General features: G+C 48.0%; 2 long non-coding RNA genes across 2 annotated transcripts; both read right to left on the bottom strand.

Moving 5' to 3' along the window:
- Positions 1 to 591: 591 nt before the first annotated feature.
- Positions 592 to 2,100, bottom strand: LOC120976410 (uncharacterized). The gene is made up of 2 exons (XR_005771803.2): positions 1,711 to 2,100; positions 592 to 946 (listed from the first exon to the last, which is right to left on the bottom strand). It is a non-coding gene; the product is annotated as an uncharacterized lncRNA (long non-coding RNA).
- Positions 2,101 to 2,598: 498 nt separating this feature from the next.
- On the bottom strand, positions 2,599 to 5,437 carry LOC120975319 (uncharacterized). The gene is made up of 5 exons (XR_012180904.1): positions 5,256 to 5,437; positions 4,112 to 4,564; positions 3,828 to 4,011; positions 3,633 to 3,723; positions 2,599 to 2,956 (listed from the first exon to the last, which is right to left on the bottom strand). It is a non-coding gene; the product is annotated as an uncharacterized lncRNA (long non-coding RNA).
- Positions 5,438 to 20,320: the final 14,883 nt, after the last annotated feature.

The raw sequence follows: 20,320 nt of genomic DNA, 5'->3' as shown, positions 1-20,320 counted from the left end.
TGTATGAAATGGATCATATTGTGTAGTTTGAAATGGTGTACTCCATATGTGTTGTTTAAAATGGTGTGCTCCATATGTGCTGTTTGAAATGGAGTGTGAAAGTTTCTGAAATCTTATGCAAGTTTCTCAAATTATATGCAAGTTTCTGAATTTTATAATTTCTGGAAGTTTCTAAAATTTTATGCAAGTTCTGAGTTTTATAATTTTTTAAAGTTTCTAAAATTTTATGCAAGTTTTTGAATTTTAAATTTCTGAGAGTTTCTGAATAATTTATGAAAGTTGTTTGTTATGGAATATGCAAGTTGTGTTGTTCTTTGGATAGTGTTTGGAGAGGTAAGGAAAGGAGATGAGAGGAAAGGAAAGTTTGTTTTAGCTATAGTACAGTAAAGGAGAGTTTGTTTGAGACAAAGAGGAAAAGCAAGGAGAGGAGACTACTCATGCCACCTCCCCCCCCCCCCCCCCCCCCCCCACACACACACACACTATTCATCTAAACATGTCAAGTTACACTAGCAGTACTACTCCAAGCATCTAATCTATCTACAAGCAGTAATTTAAATTAACAGTATTCGATTCCTATCACACAAAGTATTTTAAATTAATAATATTTTTAACAGTACTTAAAATACTGCACCAGATCAAGCACTACCCCATGTTCCTACAAGTACTCCAAGCAAAGTACTCTAAGCAACAATACTCCAAGCAAATACTCTAAGCAACAATACTCCAAGCAAATACTCTAAGCAACAATATTCCTGTCACAAGGAGTAACAAAATTAAATACTCCAAGTACTATGATTGTCTTACAGCTAAGAGGCAGACACAGCAGCATGCGATCAGCAGCCACATGATCAACATCTTCAGGAGCTTCAGCCACATCAAGAATCTTGACGACCCACATGCATGATCAGGAGCCGCATCTTCGGTAAATCGGCAACATTTACACCTGCTGAAGGTTAGGATGATGCACCAGTTAACCCAACACAGATTCAGGTTCCATCCGAAATTAACAACATCAAAGCATTGCAACAAAGATCACCAACATTATAAATGCATAAGATCACTCCTAACATTAACAAAAATCACTCCTAAAGTTTCAGCTAAGCACATCTACTACCATTAGATATGCACTAATTTTATTTCTAGAATGACACATGGCCAATGGGGAAAACACATGCTATTCACTTGGAGAAAAAACAGTGAATGTACTCCTACAGTCCTGAATTTACTGTAAATTTACTCAATTTCTGAATGTACAGTAAATTTACTGCATCACACTACTCTTACAAGGAGTACTTTCAGTAGAGCATTTTGTTCTATAACTTGTAAACTTGCTCAACTGTACTCCTAAATGAAATCCTACTTTGAGCAAACACTCTTAACTATTCTTACGAGGAGTACTTTCAGTAGAGTACTGTACTTTCAGACTTTTAGTAGACTACTCCTAAAAGAAATCCTAGTCTGAGCAAGCACTCAACTACTGGATGTACAGTACTCTGCTCCTACTCATATTGTGACCCAGATCTGAGTCACAAATTGTACAACATGGAGTACCAGAAGACTTACTCCTACTGCATGTACTCTAACACTCCTACTCCTACTCTGAGTAGGAGATGATCTAGCAGCATCAGAAGACATAGCGGCACAAGCACGACCACTCTAGCAGTACAAGCAAAAGAGCATGGAGTACAAGCAGCAACTGCAACTCACCATCGTCGGGGAAGTACAAGCAGCAGCAGATGGTGGTCGGAGGAGCTTGTCGCCGCCGCTGAAGCAGCCTCTCCTCCCGCTGCTCCTCGCCGCCGCTTCTCCTCCCGCTGCTCCTCGCTGCCGCCAAAAATCCATCACCATCATCTTCTCCAATCACTCCTCTCCACCAACCACCATACAGACCAGTACCAACTGCAGCTCCTCCCGCTGCTTCAGATCCGGGCGCCAGTGAATAAAAATGCCATCTTGAAGGAGAGCCGGCGACTACGACGCAGGTGACGGAGAGCAAGCGATGACGACGCGGGCGAGGGAGGCGACGAGCTAGCTAGGGATTTGGGGGTTCGAGGGAAATGGGAATGGGGAAGCTTGCGAGTGAGACAGTGAGTGGGAGCGGAGGGGCAAAATGGGAAACGCAAGAAATTTCGTTGCGTCGCGAGAAATGAACTGCGAATTCTTTAACGTCTTATAAATCTTTCCAGAGGGAGTTCTTTTCAAGAATCTATCTGAATAAGCTGTACGAGTACGAAACCTTGAGAGCTATCTGAATAATCTTAGAATTTCTGAGGATGATCAAAAGCATAGTTCTTCAATCAAGTCTCTGCATCGACCAACAACGCCAACAATGTGCTCTGTCGTTGGCAGAGACTGACCTGGCGTTGCAGCAAGAAGGCAAAAACCGCATGCAGGCATTTCAGCTTAATTTGTGGTTTACGTTGTCTCTGTTTTGGATTTGGCTGAATGTCAAGAATGTACTGTACTATCCACATACAGCTGTAAACTTGCATATATTGCTGTACAGGGAGATATATTATCAGGTCATTGTATGCTAGGCCCTGCCACGTACGTGCGTGCGCTGTCCATCTAATTTCGTAAAAGAAGGCACTGAACTGCAATATATAGCTAAACGAATCAACACCAGCTCAACCATGTTTGCTCTAACATGTTAAGGAAACATAGCCACATATATAATCCAAAGTCCAAACTGCAGCAACATCTGAAATGTATGCGCACACGCCAACGAACTATCAGGAACTAAGCATTTCAGAGTCTTCAACAATAAAGCATACTGCTACAACTAGCTAGGAAGTCTAGAACTACGCTGCTGTGCAAATTGCACCCACGATCATCTCCGACCACCTTCATCTTGCATCCCCAAGTTCGCATCCAGTGTTCCAGCTGCTCTCTGCAAACAAAACCCCCTTTCATCTTGCATCCCCAAGTTAACATCCAGTGTTCCAGCTGCTCTCTGCAAACCAAAGTGTACATTTGATCAGAAAACATGTTTCTTGTTCATAAAAACGACAAACAAAATTCCAGTGTATATTCAATTCCTAATTAAAACTAGAGCTAGCTGTTATGTACGAACTAATAAAATTTGGGATTAACTAAAGAGTAAATTGTATGAAAATACAACTGTACGGTCCAATGTAAGAATATAATGATGCTATTTTTTTCACAGCTAAGTATATATTATACTCATGTTCAAGGCATATGCATGACCACTTATATAGGTCTCATATTAACTGACAAAATGGAGTGCATGTTTTTGCTTATTTTCTTGACTTGCAAAGAGATGCTGGTACATCAACTAAATTAGTATACGATCCTTTTTTTGCGGTGAAGTATGCAAGACTCCTTGATTTGTGGGATCAGCTAAAACGTAAACGTAGGATTGATACCGTACCACGATTAAAATTTTATTTGGTTGTGCCATAAAAATAGCATATGAATATGCCTAAGAGGAGTCAACAGGAAATTCTAGTTCAATCCTAGTGCAAAGGAGTCATTGGGAAGAAATATCTCAACTACTACAATGCTACTACAAAGTAGCAATTAATTGAATGGAACTACCAAGTAAGTATCTAAGTGTCCATTATTGCTGGAATTTAAAGGAGCATTTTAGGAAAGAGATCATCATTTACCTAGCTAACTTCTCATTGATTCGAACCCTCTTGCACTGCTTCATGTTGCTTCAGCAGCTATGACAAGCAGCTCATGGATCGATAGGTTGTTCTATAGCAAATATATGAAATAAATATGTTTGAGACTGCAGCAAAAAAAATCATTATACCCTAATGTTCTACCAAAATTAATCGAATTCCAACTTGAGGGTTTACCATTTGTAAATACTCTTCTAAGTATTCTCTTATAGCTTCGGTGCAAATCGCATACCCAGTCGATCCACTGCTCATGAAATGCACCCCAACGACTTTGTTTACTCCTGCCAGGACAATAGGTGACCCAGACATGCCTCCAGTGCTTGTGCAACTATATTTGATATGTGTATTGGTTGACGGGGAACTGCATTAAATAGACAACAATTAGGTAGCTCAACCCAGGCATGACATGCAGAGGTAAAAGGGAATTGAATAGTAGGAGTAGTAATAAGCAGGTTAATTACATGATTCGGCCAGACCAGGTTGATGGCTCCAGGATAAAATTATTACGCAAAACGTTATAGCCAAGCAGAACAACGTCCCATCCCGGTGCCACTGGATGCTGGAAGAAGTCCATAACAACGGGAGGTCTGGTGACTTGGCTAGACATGCGTTGGACCCGAAGCAAAGCAAGGTCTTTGATGTCGTTGCCGCGATGAACTATGCTCACAGCAGATGGTATAGTGTTCCCAGAGAAATAAGCATCCAGGATTTGATTCATCCGTACACGCGAAACAACATGATGGCATGTTATTATGAGGCACGCCCCGGGCTCGTCCCAGTAAACAACGAAGCCGGTGCCAAGGAAAACACCTCCATGATTCAGTCGCACCACAGAACGCTCAAATCTTTCAAACACACGTATGGACCACTGAGATTCAACCCCACCAGCCATGTCTGCGTCTGCGTGTGTGAACCTGTAACAAAACCACAAGTAGCAAACAACCGATGCATCAAATTAGCATCCATGAATGATGTACGTACAATTAGTAGTAAAAGTAGTGTACATACATATATCTATTGAATTCAGGTGAGGTGTCTATCTGTTTCATGGATGGGAAAACAGGAAGGATCGGAAGAATTAGACACTATGTTTCTGATTAATTAGCAGATGTAGCCTCCTGGTAACTCCTTGTTCGGATCGGACACCATGCATGTCGTGGTTAGAAAAGCAGCGAATGCTTCATTTGGTTGCAAAGAGATTGAAGACGCAGACACCTTGCCCATGGCCCGACAACATCCGACTATCTAGGCTAGGGTGTAGCAGCTTGTGCTTGCTAGCTAGCTTCTACTGACATGGCAAAGCCGGCGACTTGGCAAGGGCACCAAAGCCGGCGACTTGGCAAGGGCACGATACATGTGTGTGGGCTAGATGCCTAGATCTGAAGTGCGGGCGGAGAAGGGTTGGAGAGGGGGGCAGGGGAGCACGCGCGGGGGCGCTCACGGCGCGTCCTCTCTCAGTGAGGAGCGGTGCCATGCCATGGTCGTCCATGGTTTGAACTGCAGGCTAGGTCCTGATCGATCGATTTGCTACGGTGACTGGGTAACCTTCCTGCTACGGAGTACTGACTACGCACATGGATTAGGCATACAGGGGCGGGGACTTACCGGCACACAATCGCCGGAGGCGCGCGTTGGCGGCGGCCGGACGGGAATGCCGTGGCGCAGAGCCGGCTGGGACCTGGGAGAGATGTCAGGGACGGAGCTGCTAGCACTACTGAGACAGAGACGAAGGATGCATTATTGGGATGGAGACGGGTGGATGGGCATTAGGGAGATGTGTGCCGGCCGGCGAGATTCTCTCTGTGGCCGGGGCAAGGACGAGCAGGTGGACCGAAGCCACATAAGGAAGCCCGGGTACTGCACCGGGTAAAGAGCTCTCCATCCATTGCCGCTTCGGGAAGACGGGGCTGAAAGTGGTCTGGCCTCTCCTTTCACCACCAGAATCAATCACAAGCAATGGCATGGAGCTCGGACGCTGGGCTGTGTGTGTTTGATTAAGATTTTTCACGCAATTTCGGTTTAGTGAGAGCAACTCCAACGCGCCGACCCAAACGGACGGCCATTCATCTGCTTTTTGTCCGTTTGAGTCGGCCCGGCGAACGCCCATGTCCGCTTTCGTGTTTGGGTCGGCACATGCGCCCAACACTGACGCGACCCAATTTTTAGTTCATGTGAAAAAAATAGACCACAATTATTTCAAAAATAGAAAAATATTAATTAAACATTAATGCCGGCTAGAAAGGCCGGCGAGAGTCCACGCGTCCACATTACATTAACTAAAACATTAATTAAAACTAAACTACGAGGCGGCGCGCTGCCTTAGGCGTCGTCTTCGTCGACGTCGGGGCCGGTGAGGTCGATCAGTGTCGGCGCCGGGCCGGCCCAGGGGAACGCCGTATTCCAAAGCCTCGGGCTGGGCACGGCGCGCCTCCTCCTCTACCTCGCGGCGCTCCTCCTCGGCGTCGCGTTCGAGCATTTCGAGGTACTCGCCCTCGCGACGCTCCTCGGCCAGCCTTCGCTGGCGCCATTGCTCGAGGTAGGCGCGCTCCTGCGCCTTCATCGCCCGCGTCCAGATCGGCAGCATGCTGACCCACTCGCGCACTACCCCGGTCCAGGAATAGCGATCGATGGGGGTCGGCTCCGGCTCAGCCCTGGCTGGGACGGCGGGGCCAGCGGTGGCACGACGCAGTCGTCGGCCGCGGACAGCGCCATGGCCTCCGCCATGAACGCCTCGTACGCCTCCTCCTCCTCCTCCTCGCTCTCTCGGAGGACAGCCGCCTGGTCCTCGTCGCGAACGACGAGGCGCATCGACGGGGAGCCATGCGAGACGACGCGGACGCCGCGCCGCCTGGCCTCCTCGTGCTCGGACACGAACCAACGCGCCCAATAGGGCGAGTCGACGTCGTAGGCAGAGTCACGGCGCTGCTCCGCCGTCAGCAGCACCCGCTGGCGCCACACCTCCTCCGCGTGCACCCTCGCCAACCTTGGGATCCTCTCCGGAGGCAGAGTGACATCGCGGTAGGGGAGAGGGACGCGGTTCTCCCAGTGTCACTTCGCCTGGTGCACTGGGACACTCACGCGCTGCCTCAGCCGGCGAGAAGACGCAGGCGGAGGCGGGGGCGGGGGAGAGGGGTGGCGGGGTCCTTGCCCTTGTCTTTGCTGGAGAAGAAACCCATCCTTGCAGGGAGACGGCGGGGGAGAGGGGTGGATAGGGTTGCCGCCGACGAGGGAGCAGAGGGTGGCGAGATGGGGACGGGGGGCTTCTGGAGCGGATGAGGACCCCCCCCTCCCGCACTCTCGGATTAAAAAAGGTCGACCGTCGTCACTGACGTGTGGGCCTGAGGTGGGCGGTCGTCATACATTAAGCTAGCCACGGAGGTTGGACGGCCGTCAGGCGGAGACGCGGCGGACATCGAGAAGGCGCGCGAGGCGTTCGCTTCGCGTCCGCGCCGACGCATTTCTACCGCAAATGGGTCGGCGCGAATGCGGTTTGCGAATGGGTCGGCGTGTTGGGCCTTCATTTTTGTCCGCGCCGATCCAAACGAACGGCGGAGGACGAAATGGGTACCTGCGTTGGAGTTGCTCTCAAAGGCATAACTTTCACCTGGTTGCACTTCTAACAAAGCAACTCCAACGCAGCGACCCATTTGGTCCGCTTGCGTCCGTCTGTGTCTGACTGGCCAAAAATTAATGCCCAACGAAGTGACTAGGACTGGACGCTCGAGCGAGCTTTTTGGCTCGGCCCGAAACTCGCTCCAGCTCGGCCCGACTCAGCTCGGCCCGACTCAGCTCGGCCCGACAAGAAAATAAGCCGAGCCGAGCTAGCAAATTTAGGCCGGTTCGACAACCGAGCCGAGCCGGTTTCCGCTCGGTCCAGCTTGGTGGCTCGTTTCGCAGCCCAATTAATTTTTTTTCCTAATTTTCAGCCCATTGTCTAGACATAGCAGCCTACACGAGCGGCCCAAGCCCACTAAAAGCACCCCGACTCACATGTGCCTCCCCTAGCGAGCGAATGCAGTCGCCGCTGCTTAGGGTTTGCGCCCTGCCGCGCCCTCCGCCGTCCGGCCAGTGGCCACCACCAGACGTCGTCCTCCTCACCGCGCATGACGCTGGATGGCTCGCCGTAGACACAGACGGCGTACGTGCCTGTTCGCCGCTGCGCCGGACGCCGTCGTTCGTCGCTCCCGTGATTCCTCGCCGGCAAAAGCAGGTACGACCTCCAGTCCATGCCCTCCTCTCTTGACGATGACCCCGGCAGCCGGCCATGCGGAGGAGACTTTGCAAGCCCACACTTCACCGGCGTCGCCCGGCGGCGCGCACGCACACACCGGCCGCTCCCATGCACACTGAACATACATCGGCACTCACTCACACGAGCCGCTCGGGCTGGACCGAGCAGCAGGCAAGACGAGCCGAGCCACTAAAAGTGGGCTCGTTCACCAACCGAGCCGAGCCGAGCCAGCTCGCTCACGGGCGAGCCAAAGCCTAGCTCGGGTCAAACTCGGCTTGGCTCGGCTCGTGTCCAGCCCTAGAAGTGACCCATCATTTTCATTTTGTGTCCATTTTGTATCTGCTTGTATCCATTTTCATCACAAATTTGGGTCATTTGGGTCGGAGGCGGGCACAGACCAGATGTTTCCTGCGTTCTCATCGGTCCGGCCTGGCCCATCTGTCATCCACCTTCCCCATTCCATTTCTCCTCTTCTTTTCTCTCCCCCCTTGGCCCACCACCCACCCTCCCGCCACGAGCCAACGACGTGGCGGCGCTTCCTTCAGCGTCCTCCAGCGGTGCGGCACCGCTCCGCTAGGTCCGCGCGGAGGTAGGCGGCCGGAGGCGCCCGTCCCCGCCGGCGGATCTCGTCGTGCTAGTGGTAGTACTCACTCTATCTGGCAAATCTCAACGAAGAAGTGGGCGACGCCGGTGGTGCTTCTCGACATGCGGGAGCAGAATGTTGCACTGCACATGGGCCTCGGCGGCGGCGATGGTGTAGTTTTCCTCGGGCCAGAAGGCTAGGTGCCGGTACATGACCCCGGTGCCCCGCAGCACCTCGGCCGTGGCGGGCACGTCCGTCCGTCGCCGGCTCCACCACCACCCTGACAACTGGCGAGCGGACCAGGCGCAGGAGCTCCTCCGCGACAACGCTCGTCCCCGCAAGCAAAGGCACGCATGCGCCGTTCATCTTGACCGGCGACCGCAGAAGCCTCGACGGCTCTTGTTGTTTTTTTCAAAAGAATAGGCTATTTCCGCTCAAAATGGGTACGCTCACGTCGACCCAAAACAAAAAGCGGACATATTTTATTCTTTCTTTTATTTTTTTCTTCTTCCGAAAAAAAACTGTTAGACCAAAACTCTTTTAGGAAATCCGCGGAACATTTCATTGGGTAGGGCTTCCGTAACTAAACCTTCGAAAGTTACTTTTGCTTCTCTCGGGTTTTTTTTTTCTCTCAAGTTCGAAGTACCTTTTGGCCAAAGAAAAACCCGCTTCCTGACACGATTGCCTCTTTATCTTTATATAGATAGATTCTATGGGGAGTGCCTCCCATTCTCTGGAGTAACGATAATAATAACACTCCACGTCGCCTTCAGGCTTGGACCCAATGATGGAGGTTACCAGATCTCTGAGACTACCATCGATCCGACAGAGCGGAACTCTTATAATTTGGATTTGTTATTTTGGTATAAATCTATTAGGAATAGGGTCCTATGAAAAGGTTCCAGTGGGTTTCTCTTGCTGAATGGTGGTAAAACACCAGCTTTCATTCCTCACTGCAAGCTACTCCTTTTGCTGCTTTTTAGACCCTCTTTAACCTGAATTCTAATTGATTGGATATCCCGCATAAGGAATCGAAGGAAGACGCGACGTTTTATTCCAGGGAATCCCCAACGAAAAATGGCCCGGGAGGACTTGATCTTCTTGATTCAGCAGATCAAAAAATACAAGAAGTCGACTAGGCGGACTGGTCCGAGTGAAGCAAGCAATCATTCCAGAGCCAACTACGAAGATACCTGGTCTTCCACTCTGTTCACTGGAGGAAAGACAAGAAAGTAAACAATACGACACGGCATTCTCGTTCTATAGGCCGGCCGTACTTGTGATGGTTCCACAGGAACAAATGTGTCGAGGCGTTCTAAGTGCCGTAGACGAATGCTTCTTGGCGGAATAAATGGTATGACACGACCTCTTTTTGCTCCATATAAACGAATTTGCCGAAGCACTGGAGTGATCCAGTAGCCGGCAAATGGTTTCGGTAATGGCGCATCTTCACTTCACAGTCTTTCTCGAGCCTCATCAGCCCAACAAGCAAGCTTTTTTATTGCTACGCGCAAACACTAGTTTCTGGTTCTCAAGACCTTGAGGCAAGGGCAGTTACGCAACATTTTCTCAATATTGAATGTGCGCGATCCTATTACCGGAATGGCGTCAGGTACACCTGTCACAATTTTGACTGCCCAATAGCCCCTTGAAGAGAAGGGGATGCCTACAACCAATGCCTAAATAAAGGCATATGTCGAAAAGTGACGATTCAATGGTTCTATTCATCCTATTCCTAGGTCGATCCGTTAACTTGGGTTTTGTTTACCAGTTGGTTAGGTCAACTTGTGGTATAGCTGTATTGGACGTCATAGCGGAAGGTCAGAGGTGGGAAACAAGGAAACAGAGGAAATGCTTACTGGGATATAGCCTTCGGTACGGGTTGAAGGGAAGAGGTTTGATTGCTAATAACAGGAAGAATTGCTCAGATACCCGTGAGCGTATATAACTTGGGTCGTGTTATAAATGCTCTGGCTAAACCTATTGATGGTTTCGCTTCTTTGCGAGCTGGTCCTTAAAGAACTGTGTATACATCGGCACCTGTAAGACACCATCAAGGATGGGGGTGGTTGGCATAGTGAGTTCTGGCTCCTAGCTGACATACTGAATACAGCATCGAAGCGGGTCTATCTTATTCCGATGTAACGATTCCATTGAATATTGCTGGCGACTAGATCCTTGTGGCAGATTGGAAGATACCGATATCTCTATTTCAATTTGTTGATTGATGGTTTAAGGATTCTTCTGCCTTGCCTTCTTATCTATCGGTCCCAAGGACAAAGAAATAGGCATTACTATACCTTCCCTATTCATTGCGGGTTGGTTATTTGTCAGTACGGGTTTAGGGTTTCTAGAGCGAGTGAATGAAACGCTATCTTCTTATGAGCGGAGATAGAGAGCTATGTCACAATCAATAAGTGAGATGCTGTGGGCGGGATCTCGCTGGTGCCACCTAAACGGTAGGTATAGGTGGCGGAAGTCTGACGTTTGCCACTCGAACCCAGAGCTAGCTGGTTCTCCCCGAAATGCGTTGAGGCGCAGCAGTTGACTGGACATCTAGGGGTAAAGCACTGTTTCGGTGCACCAGGAAGCAAATGAGAAAGGGACTTCTTTTTTACTACGGTCAAACTATGATCAAACTCTCTAATCTTACTTCCGTGTGAAAGACCGTCCTAGGCGTGAGTACAAATGTGTCGAGGCGTTCTAAGTGCCGTAGACTGATGTATGCCAGGCGCCCTTGAAGCGAACGCAGCTCCTTAAGGTTTTGAGGAGGAGGCATTTCGTATTAACTTTTTTAATTTAACCAACTAAACCCATTCTTAATTTTTAATTATTTCAATGAGATAAATTTGGGATCCGGCCGGCCGGCGCCCACCCGACTAGAGGGACTGAGAAATTAATCGAGTACAAAACTTATCTTCAAGCTTTACCTTATTTTGATCGTTTAGAGGGCGATCGCGGAGTCACTGAATGAAGTCATTCCTCCCTTTCTTTCGGAGAAGTCAGTCATTCACAACCACTGATGAAGGATTCCTAGAAAAGTTGGAATCCGCTCCTGGGGCGTCGCTCTGCTGCGTCTGGCCCGTCCTCTAGGCACCTTTGGAGGGCGGGCAACTAGGCAATCCAACTTCCATTGAAGCAACTTCCCTGGAACTAGCTGCCATTGCATCGGTTGGTGCCATTTCTTCTCTTGGAGGCAGGGCAATAGATTAAGATTAGGCGGTAAGCGAAGGATGTTTGGTCAAGTCCTATAACGAGCGAAACCCTCGTTTTGTGTTGCTGAGACATGCGCCTAAGGCTAAATTCTTTTGTTCCTCGATGCTCAATCAAACCCTCTTTTTTTAAGATGGAATCTTCCTCTGGGCTCTCGTATTCGTCCTCTGAATCTTCTTCTGAGTCTTCCTCTAAAGCTAGCCAGCGTGCCAAAAAGGTTGCTGACTTTGGGTACACAGAGTAGTGGCGAGAAAAGGGCTTGCGCCTCAGCCGTTTCGCTTGATTCGGACCTTGTGGTTGTAGTTCTCTTTGTCCTCGTCCGATTAATCCACTTTTTTAAAGATCTCGAAAACTTTGAATTTGAATTGAAGAATTTGATTATTCAATATTCGATTGGAGTGGATTCACAAGAATGAACAAGTGTATCAATTCATGAGTTAAGGAATACTATTGGGAAGATGGGTGACTAATATCCTGAGAAAACGATCTCTTGCTTCCCTTGAAACATGCTGAGAGCCCTTTTTTCCTTAAAAAAGAAAGAGTACGGGAATGATGTCCTGAATAGAAGAAGCGGGAATAGGAAGATTTTTTATTCCTTTTGTTACTCTTTTTTTAAGTCAGCTGTTAGGTAGTACCCCCTTGGTTTCGGGGTGGACCCTTTCACTCTATTTTATCTTTGACTCAAAAGCACTATTCGATAAGACGCAGTAGAACTGTGCACCCGTTTTTGTTTGAGTTTGAGGCGACCTATACTAAACTATAATAGCAAGGAGAGACAGTCTCTAAAGCTGCTTCCTTCCTTCAAGCAACGCATTCGCGAACCAATACGTAGTAGAAGAACATTTACTCCGCAATTTGGACAGAAATGGAGTTGTCTGCTGGACTGGACCACGGCTGAAACTGCCAGGCACGGACTAAAAGCTTCCACCTGGTACAGCTTTCCTCCTCCCCTCTTGATTCCTTCCAGCACCACTTAAACACTGCGGAAAGGGTTTTGACCAGCTAGTCAGATTGCCCTTTTTCGGAGTCTATAGGGGAAAGGTACAAACTCAGATTGGAGAAGAATATGGTCCCTGGGTTCCCTTTATTGGAACTATGTTCCTTTTTATTTTTGTTTCGAATTGGTCGGGTGCTCTCCGATCTCCCCCCCCCCCCCCCAATCTGATATTATAGTGCCAGTGTAGATAGAAATTTCCTTATGATCTAATTCCGAGCGGTAGTAAATACCAGGACTTAGGTCTTCCATAGGAGCTCGAAGGAAGAGGTTCTGAATAACTATACAATTTATAAGATGCAGTGGATTAGCTAGACATTGAAAAGCTGCCCCCAATTTGCAAAGGATGATTCCCGTGAAGGTGATCTCGATCACCATTCTATGATATTTCTGGATGCTCTTCTAAACGAAGAAAGAGGGGATTCGCGCTACCTCCTACTCCTACAGAAGATCCAGAATGGATTTACCTGGACCAATACATGAGATTCTTATGCTATTTGGGGGATTTAAGTTGGGTCATGATACTAGATCCATGTCTTGATTATTCGACTTTTCCATTCCTTTCCACTGGGAGAGGATTTGCCTGGGATTGTTTAAGCAATTCCCTTAATCGTCACGGACCGACCATAGACCCTGTTCAATAAGTGGAACACATTAGCCGTCCGCTCTCCGGTTGGGCAGTAAGGGTCGGAGAAGGGCAATCACTCTTTCTTAAAACCAGTGTCATCCTCTTCTCCCATCGTTTGGATGGAATACCCACGTGGAGCTGACCTTCACTTTTCAGAGACAGGGGCCGCATCCATAACCGTTTTTCATTTGTGTGTAGAAAGTGTGTAGAAGTAGACTTACTTGATTTGATCCCTCAAGGGATCAAAGAGAAAAGACTATTTCACTCCAAAAAAGAGGCCTATTTGGCCGATTTAGGAGACCACCGATTGAAGATCCGACACGACACCCTCTCTTCCATCTCCGGCTTCCTAACCAGATCCGTTTACCCCTGCTTGAAAAAGTGTTTCCATTCGTAGTTCGGGGTTTCCTAGTCCCAGGTTTATTCGTAACCGGCTCCCTATCCAGAAGGGAGCTCGCCTGCCACGACATATAAGGGAAAAGGCAATGTGTGGAACTAGATCAAGAGATTCAAAGAAGCAAGCAAGTTTTTCATATAGTTGTTTTTGTGTAGTGATCTCTGTTCATGGGGTCCTCGGCCGGCACTTGTGGATTCAAAAGCTCAAGAAAAGCATCACCCTATGCTGCAGCTCACTCTTCATCAATCCCTCTGGATCGATCTAGCAATCATGGAATCTATATTCTGTAAATCTATAATAAAATAGGTAAAGAAAGGCAAATACTCCGGGGTAATTGGCTAAGAACATCCTCGAAAACGTCTGATGTGACTTCACCTGAAAGTGCATCTGGAACCGCTCCCAGTGCTGATTTAGATGCTGTAGGAACGAACAAAGATTGTGGTGCTGAAACAAACGCTTCGATGCAATTGTTTACCTTTCTAGTTTTGACGATGGAATGAATCTACTTTTGACTTTTGACAGCCCATCTTTTTGTCTCAGTAGAGTCTTTCATTGGCATGTTTCAGTCCTCTTCCCCATTACTTAGAAAAAGGGTGCAGAAGGTTTTGATCCTTTTGTTCCGGGGGGGATAGCTTCTCATCATATTGCTGCGGGTACATCAACTGGAAATGCGAAGTTACCAACTATCGCAGGGATATCACCCAAAATGTCTGCTTGCCTAATAGGCAAAGATTGACCTCTGTAGAAAGACATGATCGGACGGACAATACTTGCTTAAACCTAGCACCCTGTTGCCTTGCTTTTCCTCCAGCCGTACCTGCCTCGCCGCTCGTGTGACTTGTTTCATAGCTTTCAACTGAGCGGCAGACCCAGCCTAACATTCTTGCAGAATATATAGCTTTCCAATTAAAAAATAGAGTTTCATTCCGAAAGGCAGTCCGGGAACACTTTGGGGTGAACACCCATCCGAACAAGTAGGGCCCCAAAAAAGGCGTGAGAGGACGTTGCAGATGTCCGGGACGGACACGACTTCTTCTGGTTAGCTTTTCTGTTTTCCGAATCTTACCCACCTGAGAGTCCTAGTCTCGAAAGCCCCAACGCAATTCAAAAACGGAAATTCCACGAATCCCTGAGGTGGATAAGTCCGACGAAGAACAGAACAGCCGGAGGCGAAGAGTAGAGTATAGCCAAGGGGCTTTCGTCGTAAGGGAGAAGGAGACCTCTGTCGGAGCAAGCTAAAGAGCCCACTTTATATCGTCGATTTCAGGTAAGGCACTCGATCAAGCCTACGCAGATTTGAAGTTGTCCATAATTTACTGAGTACTCGGTATAACTCACGCATTCGTGTACAAACAAGTGCAGAACAAACTGGAAAAACTGCAATAGCTATCGATACTATATTAAACCAAAAGCAAATGACTCAGTCTGTCACTTTCAAGCCGTTGCACAAGCACTTATGAAATTGAAATAGGGGCATCCATTTTCGAGCTCTATCGCACTTTCCACACCTGTTGTGTACAATCATCCTAGAATGCGGGTCCATTTCATAACGCTTACGGTGATAAAGAAAAGTAACTCCCATCCGCGTGAGAGGCATCGCTACCGGGCCGGGCCTCGATTCAGCTCTGCTCGCTCACTTTTGAAAGGAAAGGAGACTGGTGTTGAGAAATGACATCCAATCTTTCGGTACCTAGAATATATTCTAGGTGGATAAACTTATTTTTGATCAGCATCAATGGGAGATCTGATGTTTTAGAATGACCTTCCCCCGATCGTTCGAGAGTCTCCGCCCTTCTTCCACTCCGTCCCGAAGACGCATTCTTTAAAGGGTGGCTGCTTCTAGGCAAAGCTCCTGGCTGTCTTTGCACCCCCACCTCCTTTATCACTGAGCGGTCATTTAGGGGCCTTAGCTGGTGATCCGGGGAGTATCTGAAACTGTAGCTAGAGCAGCTATTGTTGGGAATCGTAGCATAATTTTAAAATTTTCCTACGCTCACCAAGATGCATCTATGGAGTATACTAGCAACGAGGGGAAAGGAGTGCATCTACATACCCTTGTAGATCGCGAGCGGAAGCGTTCCAATGAACGTGGATGACGGAATCGTACTCGCCGTGATCCAAATCACCGATGACCGAGTGCCGAACGGACAGCACCTCCGCGTTCAACACACGTACGGTGCAGCGACGTCTCCTCCTTCTTGATCCAGCAAGGGGGAAGGAGAGGTTGATGGAGATCCAGCAGCACGACGGCGTGGTGGTGGATGTAGCGGGATGTCGGCAGGGCTTCGCCGAGCTTATACGAGAGAGAGAGGTGTTGCAGGGGAGGAGGGAGGCGCCCAAGGCTGTGTTATTGCTGCCCTCCCTCCCCCCCCCCTTTATATAGGCCCCCTGGGAGGGGGGGCGCTGGCCAGGGATCCCATCTGGATGGGGGGCGGCGGCCAGGGGGGTGACTTACCCCCCAAGGCAAGTGGGGCGCCCCCTTGCCCTAGGGTTTCCAACCCTAGGCGCAGGGGGAAGGCCCATGGGGTGGCGCCCAGCCCACTAGGGGCTGGTTCCCTTCCAACTTCAGCCCACGGGGCCCTCCGGGATAGGTGGCCCCACCCGGTGGACCCCCGGGACCCTTCCGGTGGTCACGGTACAATACCGGTAACCCCCGAAACTTTCCCGGTGGCCGAAACTTGACTTCCTATATATAATTCTTCACCTCCGGACCATTCCGGAACCTCTCGTGATGTCCGGGATCTCATCCGGGACTCCGAACAACTTTCAGGTTTCCGCATACACATATCTCTACAACCCTAGCGTCACCGAACCTTAAGTGTGTAGACCCTACGGGTTCGGGAGACATGCAGACATGACCGAGATGCCTCTCCGGTCAATAACCAACAGCGGGATCTGGATACCCATGTTGGCTCCCACATGTTCCACGATGATCTCATCGGATGAACCACGGTGTCGAGGATTCAATCAATCCCGTATGCAATTCCCTTTGTCAATCGGTATGTTACTTGCCCGAGATTCAATCGTCGGTATCCCAATACCTTGTTCAATCTCGTTACCGGCAAGTCTCTTTACTCATACCGCAATGCATGATCCCGTGACTAACGCCTTAGTCACATAGAGCTCATTATGATGATGCATTACCGAGTGGGCCCAGAGATACCTCTCCGTCACACGGAGTGACAAATCCCAGTCTCGATCCGTGCCAACCCAACAGACACTTTCGGAGATACCCGTAGTGTACCTTTATAGTCACCCAGTTACGTTGTGACGTTTGGCACACCCAAAGCACTCCTACGGTATCCGGGAGTTGCACGATCTCATGGTCGAAGGAAAAGATACTTGACATTGGAAAAGCTCTAGCAAACGAAACTACACGATCTTTTATGCTATGCTTAGGATTGGGTCTTGTCCATCACATCATTCTCCTAATGATGTGATCCCGTTATCAATGACATCCAATGTCCATAGTCAGGAAACCATGACTATCTGTTGATCAACGAGCTAGTCAACTAGAGGCTTACTAAGGACACGTTGTGGTCTATGTATTCACACATGTATTACGATTTCCGGACAATACAATTATAGCATGAACAATAGACAATTAACATGAACAAAGAAATATAATAATAACCATTTATTATTGCCTCTAGGGCATATTTCCAACAGCTATCTCCATAGCTGCCAGTAAAATGCCCATACGAAGTCAATTTATTCCCCCCCTCAAATCAAGCCTGTACGCTAGCTACCAACATATACTATGGAGTCCATTCATTGACATTGATAAGATCCTTCCATTTAGTAGCACCTTAGGATGGCATAGCCTTAACGTTAATGGCGAGGTTCAAAAGAGGAAAAGGAGCAAGAGGGATTACCTTCCAGATTCTTTTGTGATGCCCTCTGTGTCGCCTTCTCCTGGATGGTCAGCCCAGTGTCCTGAATCAGATCGATCTTAAGAAGATCATTGCCTACTCCTCAGTAGCCCATATGAATTTGGTGACTATTGGTATGTTTAGTCGCAAAAGCCTTTTCCCGATGGTGTCCTTTCGGATCCTGGGAATCCCTTGAAATTCTTGTTTATATTCGTTGAACCAAGTTGCGTTTGACTTGCCATTGATCCCTTCTTAACAACTCAAGCACTGATTGCAAGTGGATTGTGTGATCTTCAAGAGAGGCACTGTCGGTGATCAAGAACACGCGCATAGGGAGCACAAGAATCGATCAATTCCTTCCTTCCCTATCATTAATTAAGGACTGGCTTGCTTCGAGAGAAAGGGTTAATTCATTCTTGATAGCCATTTCCTTAACAAGTGAATGGGAACATACTCTGGATCGGAGCCTGGGACTCGAACCCGGAACTAGTCGGATGGAGTAGATAATTCTTCCTTGTTACAATAGAGGAAGGGGTTTTTTGAGAGAAAAGAAGAATCTACTTCAACCGATATGCCCTTAGGCACGGCCATGCATAAGGAGAAGGATTTAGGGAAAGGTACACGCTGCTTTTTCGGAGTCTATAGGGGAAAGGTTGCTGCTTTCTCCCCGATATCTGTATCTGCTTTCGGACGGCCAAACAAGCAAGAAGAAGGAAAAACCCCAAAAGTAGGAAGTCTAGCGTGCTTCTTTAGTGCTGCTCTTCGATCAGCGTCAAACACATCACGAGCCGGAACAAACGAGTGCTTTCAACTCACGAGCCGAGTGGAATCGATTGAATGCACTATCGTTATGCTTTGGCCAACCCTCTTTTCCAGTTCCAACGAAATGGGGAGCAAAAAGAGGTCGTGTCATACCATACAGATGAAATGAATGACCAAATCGCAGAGTTAATTCAAAAGCCTAGGTGTTATTACTGAGCTGCTGCTCTTTTTTCTCTAATTCCCTTCTCAGATCCTTTCCTATTCCATCTTTTCCCGAATCTCCCTTAACGGAAGAAATAGAAGCTCGAGAAGGAAGAAATCTAAAAAGGCAGATCCTCCCTCTCTATCAAGAGTAATGAACTAGGTGCATTTCCTACAGAGTGTAATGGAACCCAGCTCAGCTCCGCCGAGCCAAAAGAAAGGTGCGGCTGGATCACCTCCTTTTCAGGAAGAGCTAATGCTTATGCTTATTGGGTATTTTGGGCCCAGACTCCTACGGGAGGCAGCAGTGGGGAATTTTCCGCAATGGGCGAAAGCCTGACGACAAATTGAAATAGAGATATCGGTATCTTCCAATCTGCCACAAGGATCTAGTCGCACAAAAAAGATTTTTCATCGGAAAGAGGTCTACGAAGACTTTTGGGAAAACGTCGACGTTTGCTGGCTTATTTGGCAAAGAAAAATAGAGTACGTTATAAGAAATTAATCGGTCAGTTGAATATTCGGGAGCAGTAATTTAATCGTTCAAATTTTTTTCTTGCTCGAAACTGAACCATTGTGAATAGAACTAGCGCTTAAGGAAGAGTAGGAGAATTTCTGACTTTTCGCGGAGGACTAGATCCAGTAACTCTTAAACAAACCTTTTAGAGCATTGTCATCTTACCAGCACAGGACTCAATAGTAAGGACTATCACTGCATTGATTGACGGTAGTGCAGAATGATCTCCGTCACGATATCGTACGTATCTCCAGAGCACGAACGTACGGTATACAACCGAGTTGCCCGACGTCGGGCTTACGGCTGCTCACTCTACTTAAGCAGCCTAGAACCCCATACTGCGGGCTTTCGCTCTTACCCATGAAGGGATAAGAGCTCAGAACCCTGGCTTTCCTGACTAGCTCTGAGTCGTGAGTACTTTCTCCCTTCGATCAGAGTACAGATCTCCCTCCACTCTTTTTCCTTCGGATTGTGGAATGATAGGAAGGGCCTAATAGTAGTGATTCCTTCTCAGTTCCTGTAGTTCAGTTTCAGATATGAAAGCATTAAAAGCTTCCATCCTATTAATATGTATTCTGCCATTGTTTCATGAGCAAATCTGATCATGTCCCGCAAAGGTAGATCAACACTCTGCACAAAGTTAGTGAGCTCTGACAAAAACATAGCTCTTAAATTTGGTTGGACCATAAACGTCCACCCAAGCTCGAGTCCTCTTCAAGGCATAATATGGAGAATGCTCATTCCCCGCTGGAGTACGGTAGGGGCAGAGGGAATTTCCGGTGGAGCGGTGAAATGCATTGAGATCGGAAAGAACACCAACGGCGAAAGCACTCTGCTGGGCCGACTCGTCCGTTTGGACCATCGTCCGCCAACCCAAATGAACAAAATGCAAGATTAAACAGACACGATTTGGGTCACCGCGCTGGAGTTGCTCTTAGGCGCACGACCACAAATGAACGCCCGATTTGTCTAGATTTCTGTTTGCGTAGGCAAAACAGACACGAGTATCCATTTGCAGTCATCCGCCGGTCGGTGCACCTAACGGCCCGTCGCATTTGGCAAAAGCGTTCGAGTTTACACTTCAATTATAATATAAAAAAGACATAAAAAGGCAATTTAAACGATAACTATATATTACATTAAAGTTCTCACGGCTGAACTATCCACATGCATTAAACTTAAAACATTAAAAAAAACATACTCCAAATGAAACCCTAGATCAGCCGTAGCCGCCATCCCGGCCGCCGTCTTCACTGCATGCCTTTGTTGGTA

The sequence above is a fragment of the Aegilops tauschii genome, chromosome 3 (assembly GCF_002575655.3).
Source record: "Aegilops tauschii subsp. strangulata cultivar AL8/78 chromosome 3, Aet v6.0, whole genome shotgun sequence".
In the NCBI taxonomy this organism is placed as follows: domain Eukaryota; kingdom Viridiplantae; phylum Streptophyta; class Magnoliopsida; order Poales; family Poaceae; genus Aegilops; species Aegilops tauschii.
Note: the sequence above shows the minus strand (reverse complement) of the source record. Positions and strands in the feature narration are given on the sequence as shown.